Below are 15814 nucleotides of genomic sequence, written 5' to 3' on the forward strand. Positions count from 1 at the left end.
CAGTGTCGCTGGAATAGAATCACATCTGCCAGATTACTATGTAGGCGATGGAAGTTTTAGTAGAACCTTAGTTTAATATTATTCTTTGTACAACTCTATGCGCTCAAGTGTATAACACGATGCTCAACTTTGGACACACTGTAAAACCACCAGTTCGAAACAAGCAGACGCTGCAGACTTTGAAGCACCTACTGCATTTCAAATGTCACCTAATGACAATTTTTTGTGCGGAGTGCAATCTCTTGTCGACTTCGTAACAGGGTGGCAGCAAGTGAAGTGGGTTATACCATGTAAACTCTGTGCATGCACATGTATGGACGGCGACACCAAGTCTGTTCACAATGTTGCAAACCTGACAACATGCGGGACAATGTCTATAAATTCGCTAGTAATGTTAGAAACCAGTGTTCAGGTAACATTTCGCCGAAGCTCTGTTATAACGCCAGTAAAACCTGTATTTTTTTTTCAGCAACGATGTACGTACTATGGTAACACTACATTGGACGATGTTAATAGTAATTTATGTATTTATGTTTATGGTTATCCCAAAAGAGAAAACGAAAACTAGTTTTCGTATTTTGTTACCCCATGACAAAAGTTGTTGTCCCGGACAACCGCCCATTTCTGTCCCTGATTGTTGCTTTGTTTAATATATCGTAAGGACCACTTACACTGTTATTCAATGTGTAATGATATTTACATCTTTATTCACTTTTATAAATATATAGTGGTGTGTATATTAGGAGTCATTAAAAGTGTTCTGCGACAACACTGGTGTATTTTGTTGCTATACCCGAGTTGAATAAAACTGACAGAAAGAAAACCTTGCGTGATTAGTTTTGTCCCTTTATATACCGTGTCATGGGATATTTCAGTTAGCAAACATTCCTATTTGAAGTTTCCTATTTTTCTGAAAACCTTTTCATGTTTGCTACATTTCCACCATACCGCATGGATATCTAGACAAGTTGGCGTTCTGTTTCTTTGTACTTCCAAACTCAAAATACAAGAAATGTCTGGACCATGTTGCGGCGCTTGCATACTTAAAACCCCGTGCTTCTGGAGGATTTCGCCGACATATGTAGATGTATGCGCAAGTTTTTGAAGTTGCCATATCAATCGCGAATTGTGATATTTTTTTTATTATTCGTCGTCTATATTCGGTTTGTAGAAATACTCATTATACAGACAGGATACCTTTGGTGTAAGTGAGTAGTTTACGTTGGGAGAGAACCAACATGAACACGATATTGATTTGAAGCGTAAAGTTCTGATAAACAACCTGTTTTACGACAACAAACACCTGCTGAACAACTCGGCTGTGTTAACGTGTCATGTGTGTAAACTGTTGCGCAGCTACCCCTGAAACACGTTCAGAGGTTACTTATATTATGTGAAACTAACAGAACCCCTAAACTAAGTGCTATGATGACAAGTATGTTTATCCATCACTATTGGTTTTATAAAGTCGTGATTTATATAGGAAGTCATGCGTGATGGAGGCAAAGAGTGGATTCTGTTTGATCCTCTCTAAACTGAGGGCAGATTGTTATGATCCGCATAACCCAGTACTCGGACTTAGCACACGACAGTGTTCTCGTGTATCATATCAACTTTATTGGAAACAAAGTGGCTGGACTTTGTTTCACGTCAGTTGAGTCAGTCGATCTGGTCTAAATTACAAAGGCCTCGTGTGGATTGTTTTCATGTACACGATTATAGCGTAGTCCATTATTAAACCATATTCAGAATTTTGTTTGGTGACGTCTGGCAGTATATCACATGGAAACTTGGAAAAAGACGGAATTTGTTGTTAATAAAGTCATTGAATGAATAGGTGTTTGGGATGGCGAAAGATGTTCAGTAGTTTTGGCACTTATTTTGGTATGACGTAACGTATAAGTGACCATGATATGGTTTGTCGTATATGATCACTGAGATTTAACGTATTACTCATCTCTACCCTCCACAAATAAATGGTTCATCCCTTTGTAGCACTTGTTCCTATCAAGTGTCACGGCAGTGTCAGTTAGTGTAGCATACTTAGTACATGGAAAAGCGACCGCCCAGCTCTGTCAGAAATTAAAACTCCCAAGACGAGCGCCAGCAGAGTCTGACATCAATGCGTTTTACTGATAGATATAGTCTTTCATATGCGTGGACTGCGAAACATGCCTTGTAAGAAAAGTAGGTGGGTAAACATGATCTAAACCACGTCATCCCGTCAGCAGTCACCAGTAGTCGGCATAGGATGTAATACACACAAGTTTCTACCACCTGCTAGTCTACAGGGTTTACTTTTCCGTGCATATCCTGATACGTCCTTCGACTGAAACACCGAAGTGTTCTGTGTCAACTTTGTACTAGCCTCAACCAAGCATATATTTGGTATGTTTTAGAAGACCTCAGAAGAATTAACGATTTCCCCTGATTACTTTCGGAGTTACCTCCATATGTTATACCCCAGAAAAGGTTGGTAGTGCTTTGATCCGTTTTATGAGTATAGTATTTGCTGTTATTTTATTTAGACAAGGCACTTATAGAATGGCATGTTACTCAAAATGCATATTTCATCGTCTGCAAACCTTCGTTTTTTATTCATTTATTTAGTTGTTTTGACATTTTCGAATCTAGAACTTTTTGTGAAACAAATCTAAAAGTTGTGTGTTTGCTTTAACTGTTACGACAAACAGTACTACAGCTACTTTGAGTATTGAGCTACGTCATAGCTGTCATCATGGAGAGTGGTATTCGTGTTTGCCTCGTACATAACTTGGGTGTATTTTGTTTTTACAGCTTCGCATACCAAGACTAGGTGATGGCTTGAAACAACATGGCTAACATATGGTCTACAGTTTTACTATTAGGTTGCATTGTGAGCATTGCCAATGCAAAGTTGTATGCCACTTTGAATGGATCGAATGGCGTTCTTGAAAACTCAACAGCGCTTGAACTATCCGAAGGAGAGACGTTTCAATACTACTTACAAATCGAGGAGCAATACCTGGAAAATGTTATTCTCAAGCCACGTGAGCCTTCCCTGCTACTCACAACGCTGGTAGATACGTTTTCCCTTCACAACGACCATACTGTAAAGTTTAATATCACTGCGTTGGATGACGACGTTCCACGCATGTCGCCCTATCGAGCCCACGTGGATATATATGCCGGAGGGAACAGCGAACACGAACTGGTGATAACGGGCACAATCGTAGTTTGGATTCGTGATAACGACCATGGTACGTATCAACAATTTATATCAACGTATCAACAGTTATACATATAGGATATGTATTTTATTGTGACACACTCCCAAAGTTCTGTTCTTGGGCGACATTTTTGTTAGGTTATTAGGACATAGTTACGGAAATTAAATTAGTGACGGTATGCTGCGAAGCTCATGATTGTGTCTCATGTCTTTACGACTAAAAATAACTCGCATCATGCAACTCAAATTCTTCAACAAATGAAAAAGACTTCCAGCCCACAATATCTAAGAGGCGGAGGTTAGCTACGGAATAGAAAACAACAACAACGTGACCCGTTAAACATATACATTAAAATAGTAGCTATAACTTGTTCTCTGGATATGTTAATTTAAGAGCCATATAATGTTTGATTTAGGACCGTTTGTTCGATATAAAAGTTAGGGTGTCATAGGGTGAATAATGCGATAGTTATTGAAGTCGCGGACAAAACTGCCGTATACATTTTTACTACTTCGTATTTATATATTGTTTTTAGAGATTCTCGTAAAATTGGCACTGTATTTTTACCAGATGACAGGGGCTAAAAGTTTATCTCAGCTTGTAACTTTACACCCACTTTTTAGGCCCGTTTGGAAAATCGCTAGCCTGTTTACACCATTCGGAAGACGATATAAATCTTCGATGTCAAGATCTGTTTAGATTCCCTGGTGTTTTATTTTTAGAACGTGGGATGGTGTTGTGTATGCCAAGAAAGTCGTGAAGGTTGTCGAGATAGACTGGTGCGGTCGATGCGTCAAACTAACTACATTAACATGCTTTTAACATATATAACTGCTATTAAGGTGATAAAATAAAAGCAATTTATTTTCAGTTAAATAGTGCAAAGTAATGGCATGGAGTATAAACAATTCGGATAGGATACGCGGGTGAATGTTCAAAATGCACAGTATTAAATAAATTATCGGTAATTGCTGCATGGACCGATACATAAATAATAAAGTAGGTATAAGTAATCACATCAATGAATACTGATCCTAAATAACTAGACGTTGTCAAAATATACTTGGAGTTTTGGCAACAGACGAACCGCTGGTTTACAGAGCCATGAATGATGTTATCAAGCGCACAGTAGGAAAATGTTGACTGCTGATAACATGCGAGAGTAAACAGAAACGCCAATTTCGTGCAGTCTTTGACATTTTAAGCATATACAATTCCTATGTTTTGAATGGTTTAGTAGTTAATCACATGCGCAGTCTCATGCACGTACACAATCATAAAGGAAAGTTTGTATAGTTATTTTCCAAACCCATTACCTTTTATGAGATGGCATTATGGAAACTCTATAAATTGTTTATTTTAAAGTCTGGTGGATCAATCAAAAACAAATGTGATTTTTAAAATAATCGCGGTCATGTAATGACAATGAGCTTGAAACTAAAAAATCAAACAAAAAAAGATCCACAGAAAAAATGAGTAAACCAAGAAAACGACGAGCACATTGAATACTATAAGTGAACTCAGAAAACGAATCATATATGCAAAAACAATTTGTGAACCTGTAAAAAGACATAAACCTGTGAATGGGTGAATCCAGAAGGGTGGACCCAGAAAACAATTCAAACCTGCAGAAACGGTGAATGAAATAAGAAATTAAACTAAGCCCATGTAATCGAGAACCCAGAGAAAAGGATATAAATTTGTAGAAACAATAAGTGAAAGTAGAAAATGGCAAGCCTGTCAATACAATAGAACGATTTAGACCCGCATAAGCAATGAGTGAACCCAGAAAACGATATAGACATGAAGTAACAATGAGTGAACCCCAAAAACGATATAGACATGTAGTAACAATGAGTTAACCCAGAAAACGATAGAGACATGCACTAACAATAAGTGAACCAGAAAACGATATAGACATGTAGTAACAATGAGTGAACCCAGAAAACGATATAGGCATGTAGTAACAATGAGTGAACCCAGAAAACGATATAGACATGTAGTAACAATGAGTGAACCCAGAAAACGATATAGGCATGTAGTAACAATGAGTGAACCCAGAAAAAGATATAGACATGTAGTAACAATGAGTGCACCCAGAAAACGATATAGACATGTAGTAACAATGAGTGAACCCAGAAAAAGATATAGACATGTAGTAACAATGAGTGAACCCAGAAAACGATATAGACATGTACTAACAATGAGTGAACCCAGAAAAAGATATAGACATGTAGTAACAATGAGTGAACCCAGAAAACGATATAGACAATGTAGTAACAATGAGTGAACCAGAAAACGATATAGACATGTAGTAACAATGAGTAAACCAGAAAACGATATAGACATGTACTAACAATGAGTGAATCCAGAAAACGATATAGACATGTAGTAACAATGAGTGAACCCAGAAAACAATATAGACATGTACTAACAATGAGTGAACCAGAAAACGATATAGACATCTACTAACAATAAGTGAACCAGAAAACGATATAGACATCTACTAACAATAAGTGAACCCAGAAAACGATATAGACATGTAGTAACAATGAGTGAACCAGAAAACGATATAGACATGTAGTAACAATGAGTGAACCCAGAAAACGATATAGGCATGTAGTAACAATGAGTGAACCCAGAAAAAGATATAGACAAGTAGTAACAATGAGTGCACCCAGAAAACGATATAGACATGTAGTAACAATGAGTGAACCCAGAAAAAGATATAGACATGTAGTAACAATGAGTGAACCCAGAAAACGATATAGACATGTACTAACAATGAGTGAACCCAGAAAAAGATATAGACATGTAGTAACAATGAGTGAACCCAGAAAACGATATAGACAATGTAGTAACAATGAGTGAACCAGAAAACGATATAGACATGTAGTAACAATGAGTAAACCAGAAAACGATATAGACATGTACTAACAATGAGTGAACCCAGAAAACGATATAGACATGTAGTAACAATGAGTGAACCCAGAAAACAATATAGACATGTACTAACAATGAGTGAACCAGAAAACGATATAGACATCTACTAACAATAAGTGAACCAGAAAACGATATAGACATCTACTAACAATAAGTGAACCCAGAAAACGATATAGACATGTAGTAACAATGAGTGAACCAGAAAACGATATAGACATGTAGTAACAATGACTGAACCCAGAAAACGATATAGACATGTAGTAACAATGAGTAAACCCAGAACACGATATACACATGTACATAGTAACAATGAGTGAACCCAGAAAACTATATACACATGTAGTAACAATGACTGAACCCAGAAAACGATATAGACATGCAGTAACAATGAGTAAACCCAGAAAACGATATAGACATGTAGTAACAATGAGTGAACCCAGAAAACGATATAGACATGTAGTAACAATGAGTAAACCCAGAAAACGATATAGACATGTAGTAACAATGAATGAACCCAGAAAACGATATAGACATGTAGTAACAATGACTGAACCCAGAAAACGATATAGACATGTAGTAAGAATGAGTGAACCCAGAAAACGATATAGACATGTAGTAAGAATGAGTGGACCCTCGACACGATATAGACATGTAGTAACAATGAGTGAACCAGAAAACAATATAGACATGTACTAACAATGAGTGAACCCAGAAAACGATATAGACATGTAGTAACAATGAGTGAACCAGAAAACGATATAGACATGTAGTAAGAATGAGTGAACCCAGAAAACGATATAGACATGTAGTAACAATGAGTGAACCAGAAAACGATATAGACATGTAGTAACAATGAGTGAACCAGAGAACGATATAGACATGTAGTAACAATGAGTGAACCAGAAAACGATATAGACATGTAGTAACAATGAGTGAACCCAGAAAACGATATAGACATGTAGTAACAATGAGTGAACCAGAAAACGATATAGACATGTAGTAACAATGAGTGAACCAGAGAACGATATAGACATGTAGTAACAATGAGTGAACCAGAAAACGATATAGACATGTAGTAACAATGAGTGAACCAGAGAACGATATAGACATGTAGTAACAATGAGTAAACCAGAAAACGATATAGACATGTAGTAACAATGAGTGAACCCAGAAAACGATATAGACATGTAGTAACAATGAGTGAACCAGAGAACGATATAGACATGTAGTAACAATGAGTGAACCCAGAAAACGATACAGACATGTAGTAACAATGAGTGAACCCAGAAAACGATACAGACATGTAGTAACAATGAGTGAACCCAGAAAACGATATAGACATGTAGTAACAATGAGTGAACCAGAAAACGATATAGACATGCAGTAACAGTGACCGAACCCAGAAAACGATATAGACATGTAGTAACAATGAGTAAACCCAGAACACGATATAGACATGTAGTAACAATGAGTAAACCCAGAACACGATATAGACACGTAGTAACAATGAGTAAACCCAAAACACGATATAGACATGTAGTAGCAATGAGTGAACCAAGAAAAAGATATAAACATGTAGTAACAATAAGTGAACCAGAAAACGATCTAGACATGTACTAACAATGAGTGAACCAGAAAACGATATAGACATGTAGTAACAATGACTGAACCCAGAAAACGATATAGACATGTAGTAACAATGAGTAAACCCAGAACACGATATAGACATGTACATAGTAACAATGAGTGAACCCAGAAAACTATATAGACATGTAGTAACAATGACTGAACCCAGAAAACGATATAGACATGCAGTAACAATGAGTAAACCCAGAAAACGATATAGACATGTAGTAACAATGAGTGAACCCAGAAAACGATATAGACATGTAGTAACAGTGAGTAAACCCAGAAAACGATATAGACATGTAGTAACAATGAGTGAACCCAGAAAACGATATAGACATGTAGTAACAATGACTGAACCCAGAAAACGATATAGACATGCAGTAACAATGAGTAAACCCAGAAAACGATATAGACATGTAGTAACAATGACTGAACCCAGAAAACGATATAGACATGTAGTAAGAATGAGTGAACCCAGAAAACGATATAGACATGTAGTAAGAATGAGTGAACCATCGACACGATATAGACATGTAGTAACAATGAGTGAACCAAAAAATAATATAGACACGTAGTAACAATGAGTAAACCCTTATCACGATATAGACATGTAGTAACAATGAGTGAACCCTTATCACGATATAGACATGTAGTAACAATGAGTAAACCCAGAAAACGATATATAACAATATTGCGAGTGGGCCCAGGCAATGGCAATACAATGCGCCATAATAGATATACATATTAGTAATGCAATGTCTATTTTAAGACTGGTTAGTACACGTGCATCTGTTATGTAAGATTTGTTTTGCCTTAGGATGACTTCGTCTGGTATTACAATTATTTATTTCTACACTGACTATTTCAAACATGCTTGTCTAAGTTTGAAACTCATTCCATTACAAATAACGGACAAACTAACCGACACATGGAAACCAAATTACACAATGATTTAAACAAAACTTGTTAACACCCATAAAACAAATCTGTTCAGTTTAATTGAGATATTTAAACAGATTTGACCATCGTTAATGGCGTCTTCGTGTACATTATGCAGCTAGACATTTCATATTACTGAACTACTTGCGAATGTCTGATTGATGAGCCACCCTAGCACCACCTGTCTTGTCATTTGTGGTTTCGATCATGTAAATATGTTCTTTTAAGACATACGTTGAACAAATACCGAAGGGACATATTGCTGGCAGCCGGACTATAAATGCCCTTTGTATTACTAGGTATTAATGCAATCAAGTGTGCAGTAAATGTTCTGCACTACCATTCTATACGTTGCTGTTGTTGTTGCTAAAGTTATAATAACAGTTGAATAAGCTTATTTTGTGAACAAGCTTCATGTACAAATCAACTTGATGTTTTTTGGTGGAAGTTAGGAGATTTGAGAATCATATGTATCAAGGCTGAACTTTAGTTTTATTTTTTGTGCCAAATGAACATTACTACCAATTACAATATTTTGAACAACTATAAAACAAAATATATGCAGGCCTTGTGAAAACTAGAATGCCAATACTCAATGCACAAATTCCGGCATCATCAGAACCCACAATACCGGGAAAAAAACAAAAGAGACAAACACAACACTGTACGACACATTCAATCCTGGGAGAGATACAAAGACCTGCTGGAAACCAACCAAAATTCAATGTCAAGAGTGAGCTCATACTGCCCGCTGCGGCAATCGCAACATGTTGCGATATGAATCTCAAAATTAGTCCCAATTGGAAAAAAAAAACATTTGATCATGTTGTCACCTGTAGTGAGTATCATATCAGAGGCCAGTAACAAACAAAATGGTTTCAGAGGCAGGAAATACGCTGGAACAATAACATTGATTGTCTTTTACTTCAGAGATAAAAATACTATATAACTGTTAATTCGGGGTAGATTTAAAAGTCTACAATGTTTAGGTGAATATGAAACAAAACCTCTGATTTCAGGATAACAAACTTTTCGTATGATATTATTACGTCAAACCTATTTTTCAAAACACATTTTAAAAATAACGCAAAGTAAACAGAACGTGTATATATTGCATTTATCGTGTCATCAACACATCATTTTGTGCACTACGTGAACCAATGATAGATAATTGTCAAAACGGTCACTATGAAAATAAGTTTCTTGAAACATTGTATGATGATGAGTAGCAGAGCATAAGTTTTTGATAATTGTTCTAGATGAGTACGATTTTGAGCACAATAAACTGTAATTTTGTATTCTTTATGGTAGCTGCTTATGTTTATCATGGATCTCTTAGTTGGTGGAGACAGGAGAAAATAGTGCAGACGATACACATCTGTATTATGTTGTCGCTGGATCTGTCATCGTTAGTTCCAGGTGCTAACAAGGGTACGGTGGTCGATATGCCTGTGAATCTGAATTTTGGAGATGACACAGATGTCCAAGAGTCTCTTCAAATGAAGGTATGTCATTATTTTTACAAGTGAATATTATCGTTATTTTTAAATACAACGATTCTCACAGTCATTGGTTCACGTAAAGTATGTCACACGTCAACGGAGCTGACATCACTTCAGGCGATCATGTCACGCCCGAGAGTGATAGTTTTAGAGAGTGTACTTCTAAATTATATTGGGAAAGTAAGCTTTTAGGTCGCACATATCACTTGCACCCATGAATTTGATATTGACTCACATTGTAAGATCCTTAATCCTTCTTGTGTAAATCTCTCTTTTGATATATTTAGTTAGGAATATATATTTTGGAATGTAGCCAAAAACAAGCAAATCATAGAGGCGATACTATTTAACGCAAATTGAATCGCTCTTCGATTTCAGATTGGCAACGCGGATGTGAGTCATTTAAGCGTACATTTTGAAATATCAGTATCGTAAATATGATAAGCACACGTACATACGATATATATGTGAAATATATTTATTGTTTATATTGAATATCGTGGTGCTGCAATGTCACATATGACATTGAAACGTGACAAGGCAAGTTTTATGACAAGATATATTTCTTCAAATTATTCCATAGGTACTTAACATATCTGAGAATGAACAATATGTCGTGCTTATTACCATTATTGAACACGAGTATACTTTCCGCACTTCGAAAGATTTCTTCCACGTCGATTTGGTTGTGTGCTGTAAACACCACACCTTACATAATGCAGAAGGAAGGTAAGATAAAACATTTTGCATCGCAGACTGATAACCTGCTAAACATTAGTAATTTTCTGAACGGTAAACCACGACTGCAAGGAACGTACTATATTCGTTCTACACATATCTTGTTCACAGCTGGAAATCACATAATAATTTCATGTATCATTTAATTACTGATGTTATAAGATGTTTTGCAAACGCCAACTTTGTTGTCAGCCTGCAACGAAAAATTATATCTACAGTGAATACCGGCATGTCTTGTAATGGAGAAGGAAAAACAGAGAACACGATGACTAAAACCATTTAGCTGTGTAATGTTTAAAAAATCTACGTTAGCTTGGCCTCCCACTTTATGAAAATATACAATAAACTCCTGTAAATGTAAACTAAGAGGCGTTCACAAGTATCCTAGCTAACTAACCTGTTTACAAACAGTCAAGTACAAGTATTTTTTTATTATTTTGACTTTCTACTCCTTCAAAGTAATTGTTAAAGTTCATTGGGTACAGCAATTATGTGGTCTAGTCGCGTTGCGTAGGTTCGAAAATATCATTCCACCCGATGCCCCAAACGAGTGTCTCGTTGATGGATTATCTATGTCTGTGTTCTTAGCCAACATCAACAATGTTAATTCCTTTACGGTTTGTGTTATTCTGAGGTTAATTTAAAGTTAAAGACAAACGTCTGTCCCCATTGTGTTATCCCCTAAATGATCTCCTAGCGTGGTACATATATAACATTTATTGCTGGCAACTACCACGCATTCCCGATCAATGAATCTAACATGGCATTGGCATGGCGGAATGTCATCAAGGAATGCCGTTGCTAAGTAGTCAGGAGTCATGCTATTAAAGTTCGAATGTTTTAAAAGCACATACAGTTGACTTCTCGAGACGTATGAATGGCACGTACCTTGCATCATATCCCTATTATGTATAGGACAAAGCTTTCGCACGAGAATTCTTCTGAGATATGATGTCCGACCAAGATAAAATGTCGAGGTCGCACCAAACTATTATATATATATTTATATTTTGGGAAAATTCTCATAACTTTGAATGCATTCAATGATTCTTTTCAAGAAATCAGCACGTAAATCGTAATGAAAGGACACTATACCCTTATTATAAAATGGAATATGCTATAAAAATCCGTGAATATTTGGTGAGCAATGCGTGAAAGCAGTGCACGTGTGCATGAGGATTGACTTTTTGGAATTTCTTCGCATAAAATTTGCATACTGAAATTGTGGCAGGTGGGCCCTATACGTGCTTAATGTAAACTTATAAATATTCATAATCAAACGACGAAACATCATATTGCTTAAAAGCCAATGACCGACATTGTATTCAAGATATTCTATGAGCTCAAAGTTCGAACCCAGCCATGGTTGTTTTTTTCCTAGCACGGTAAAGCTAGGTCAGTGTTTCCTTGATGACACGTGATTTGGAAACAAAAGGCGAATAAAAATCCGAGAATAAACAAATTTCGAAAACAGGAAATTCAGTGTAATTTATACAAAATAAAGTTGAAAATGAAATCGAAAATTACTCTGTTTGGAATTTTTCAACATATAGAAAACATTTATTTATCAAAACCGAAAAAATATATTTATTTCTATCACAAGCAGCAGACTGTATAGTTGTCTTTACCTCAAATAATGATAAAAGGCCAGTCAAGACAACATCAACTTACCTAAGGATTTTTATTTTTCCAATAATTGTGTTGATTCATTTAATGTGCTCTTATATTTTCTCTATGACAATTGGTATCATCGCCAAAGATGATATGCAATATTTATTATTATTATTATTATTATTATTATTATTATATTATTATTATTATTATTATTATTATTATTATTATTATTATTATTATTATTATTATTATTGCTTTGCTCATAAATAATATGATACATAATGTGTCTGTTATTATTTATAGCATGCTTCTAAGCACAACAGTTGATGTGTTGAGTGATGGATCTCCACAACCACCAATAATACCTATGTTACATATATATCAACAAGATAGTACACACCCTGCTTACGTAAGGGGATGGTCACCACAAGGTATGAGCTTACATAAATTGCAAAAATTGTGTAACGTGTACAATATAACCAACACACGTTTTCCGTGGCATATATATGATAATATATTTATAGATGTAGTTATAAGTCCGTTTGCCCGTCTATCTCCATGTTAAACTATCGCATCTGAATGCATGTGTGAATGTGTAATAACTTTTCAGGAACAGATACCTTGGCGATGACGTGTTTAAAGGTCGTGCTTAACTTTATTGGATTTTAATCACACTTTTAATGTTTTACAGGCCATCCACTCGTCTATTCTATCGGCGAATACAGCCATCTGGGCAGCACAGACAGACCCAGCCTGCCTGCAGACTGTGTAACGGTGGACAAAGTTACGGGTCAGATTTCACTGCTTATTGCTCAAATTGCACCAGGACCATGGAATTTACCTCTGCTAATTAAAGATGCTGTGACTGAAGTCCAGGTTAGGTTACGCCTATTCACTCTGTCGGCAAACGACAGGATATGTGATCTGTCAAAATAAAACACTAGTTTGTCAAATTGTCCATGAAGAGAAATGCGTGGCAGTTATTTGGCCACTCATCCCATGGTCCATTTACATAGTTGGTCAATTAGTTGTTGAATGCCTCCGAAATGCAATTGAAGACGTTCAACCGAATGCACAGTGCGATTAAAATACCGACTATGCGCGTCCCAAAATTACATTACTGAGTTTGCTTTCAGGTATCTTCAGATATCCCAGAAGGCATTACAATAATTAACAACATATTGACTGGAAGAGGTTGATGGGAAAAGATATCAACAGTATGATTAAAACCTATCATAAGTAATATCTGCATACTTACTTGTTTACGCCATTGGCACAAATAATAAGGTCTATTAGGGGTTCTGAAAGATGGGCGTGGCTAGCCTAATACCTTAACCTTTGAAACGGGAATTCGCTGAAATGTTGTCGAGTCAATCTTTGTGACTGGCTATTTGAAAGTCCAAAGAAAGCTGCACCCAAACTAGTTTTTGAATTTTAAACTAAATATTATTTTATTTAGACCAATTCTCAATTTAAAATGTTCGTCAGTGTAGAGCTTACACTGTGGGGTCATAGTTTCCATACATTCATTTTTGGGTTACCCACTTTTTGCTTGCGCTTTTTCATTTATTTATTCGAAAGAAATTTCTTTAATTATTACCACTTAACGGCATGTTAAACCACATATGCTGTGGGTTAACCTGAGCAAAATAAAGAATGAAATGAAAAATTAAATAGTTGTTATGATAACACGAACAATCCATCCATTAATAATCGAAGACGTAAGCGCACAGCGTAGTAGTCCGTATGTAAAGTTGTGTATATGGAACGAATAAGAGAGTAATAAAATAAAATAACAGTACAATTAAATGTGTAACTGACGAACAACTCTACATGGGTGGGTAAGCTGTACACGGCACTGGAAATACATAAAATGCCTGCAAATAGATAAATAACATAAAGAATGTAATAACACAGCATGGAAGATATGAAAAACTGCTTGTAGATACACATAGCGGGATACTCCGCCTCTACAGACAGCATTAAATTGATTGTGACATTTGATATGTGATTATAATACCAACTATCAGCAGTACTATTGGTTTGTTTTACACCTCTTGGGGCTAAGTCCATCCGTCCAGGATATTATCAATTGATTTCAAGAAACGTCGCTAATCTATTTGCTACTTTGGAAATAGTTTTAAATTAGCATTTTAATAAGGCGCATGTGTGCCACTACGGGGGTTTCGTTAATATTCCAATTTCAGTCATTCCAATCGAAATCTCATGTTTGTGCTTTTAACCCCGACAAGCTTCTCGGCTGTGAAGATAAACGATGTTGAGACTTTTGTCAGATCCTTTGAACTTTCGAATGCCGGTTAAATTATCACGACACCGACGGTTGCATGTGTTTTAGTAGACCATTAGTTCTCTATTACTGATTTCTTCTGAACAAAGTAACAATAAACTTAAAGAAGTCTTGTGATTTTTAATCGCCATGGTTTTATGTCATAACTTCACGCTGACACGAAATATTTACTAAAAGAGAAATTAATTAAAGTTCATCATTACTGTAACAGATTAATTATTAGAATATAATTATGAATCATAGATTTCCATGGAAACTGTATTGGTAATTGGTGACTTGGACAAGAATATGCCGCCTTATATCGTAGAGCCAAAGTCACACAACTGCTGGCAGGATACCAAGTATGCGTGTGTAGATGATGAATTCGTCCTAGACATTGTAGCCAGGGATACAGATGTGTTCGACACGATGAATATCGTAGTCTTGTCGACCATTCCAGATAATGAAATGTCCATATCACGCGGTGATATACATGATAAAAAGGGATATATAGAAGGTAAACACAATATTATTTCAATAATTTGTGGTTTATAGAATGAAGAACGATAAACATAATGGTAGTATCGAGTCCCAGCACATACCTAATTCAAAACGTGTTAGTTGGTAACCCTACATGTCTTTGGGTTCATTAGACAATCTTTGATTAACGAGGAACGTGTTTGACTGTTGGACATCCTTGTATAAGGCAATGTTTTCCCACTTTCAAGAATACTCAATATTACCACCCACCCTCCCAATTTGCATTACCACATTCACTCGTCCAGTGGTGTTTAAGGAGGGTACAAAATCTCATCGCTATGCTTACGTATGCAGAAAGCATAACATTATTTTTAAAAACATCGAGCGTATTGTACACGGAGGATTTGAAGCGTGTTGTATTCTCGATGACAGTTATGGTGATTAGTGACCTGAATGGTCTGTAAATGGTTGCC

At 36.0% G+C, this 15814-nt stretch overlaps 1 protein-coding gene across 1 annotated transcript in view; it reads right to left on the reverse strand.

Moving 5' to 3' along the window:
* Nucleotides 1-11416, reverse strand: part of LOC100367644 (phospholipid phosphatase 3-like) — a 212664-nt gene extending 201248 nt beyond the window's left edge. The window contains exon 1 of the mRNA XM_002741541.4: nucleotides 11403-11416. The gene's annotated coding sequence lies outside the window, so the exon portion shown is untranslated. The remainder of the gene's footprint in view (nucleotides 1-11402) is intronic.
* Nucleotides 11417-15814: the final 4398 nt, after the last annotated feature.

Source organism: Saccoglossus kowalevskii, chromosome 7 (genome assembly GCF_978046115.1).
Source record: "Saccoglossus kowalevskii chromosome 7, keSacKowa6.1, whole genome shotgun sequence".
Lineage (NCBI taxonomy): Eukaryota > Metazoa > Hemichordata > Enteropneusta > Harrimaniidae > Saccoglossus > Saccoglossus kowalevskii.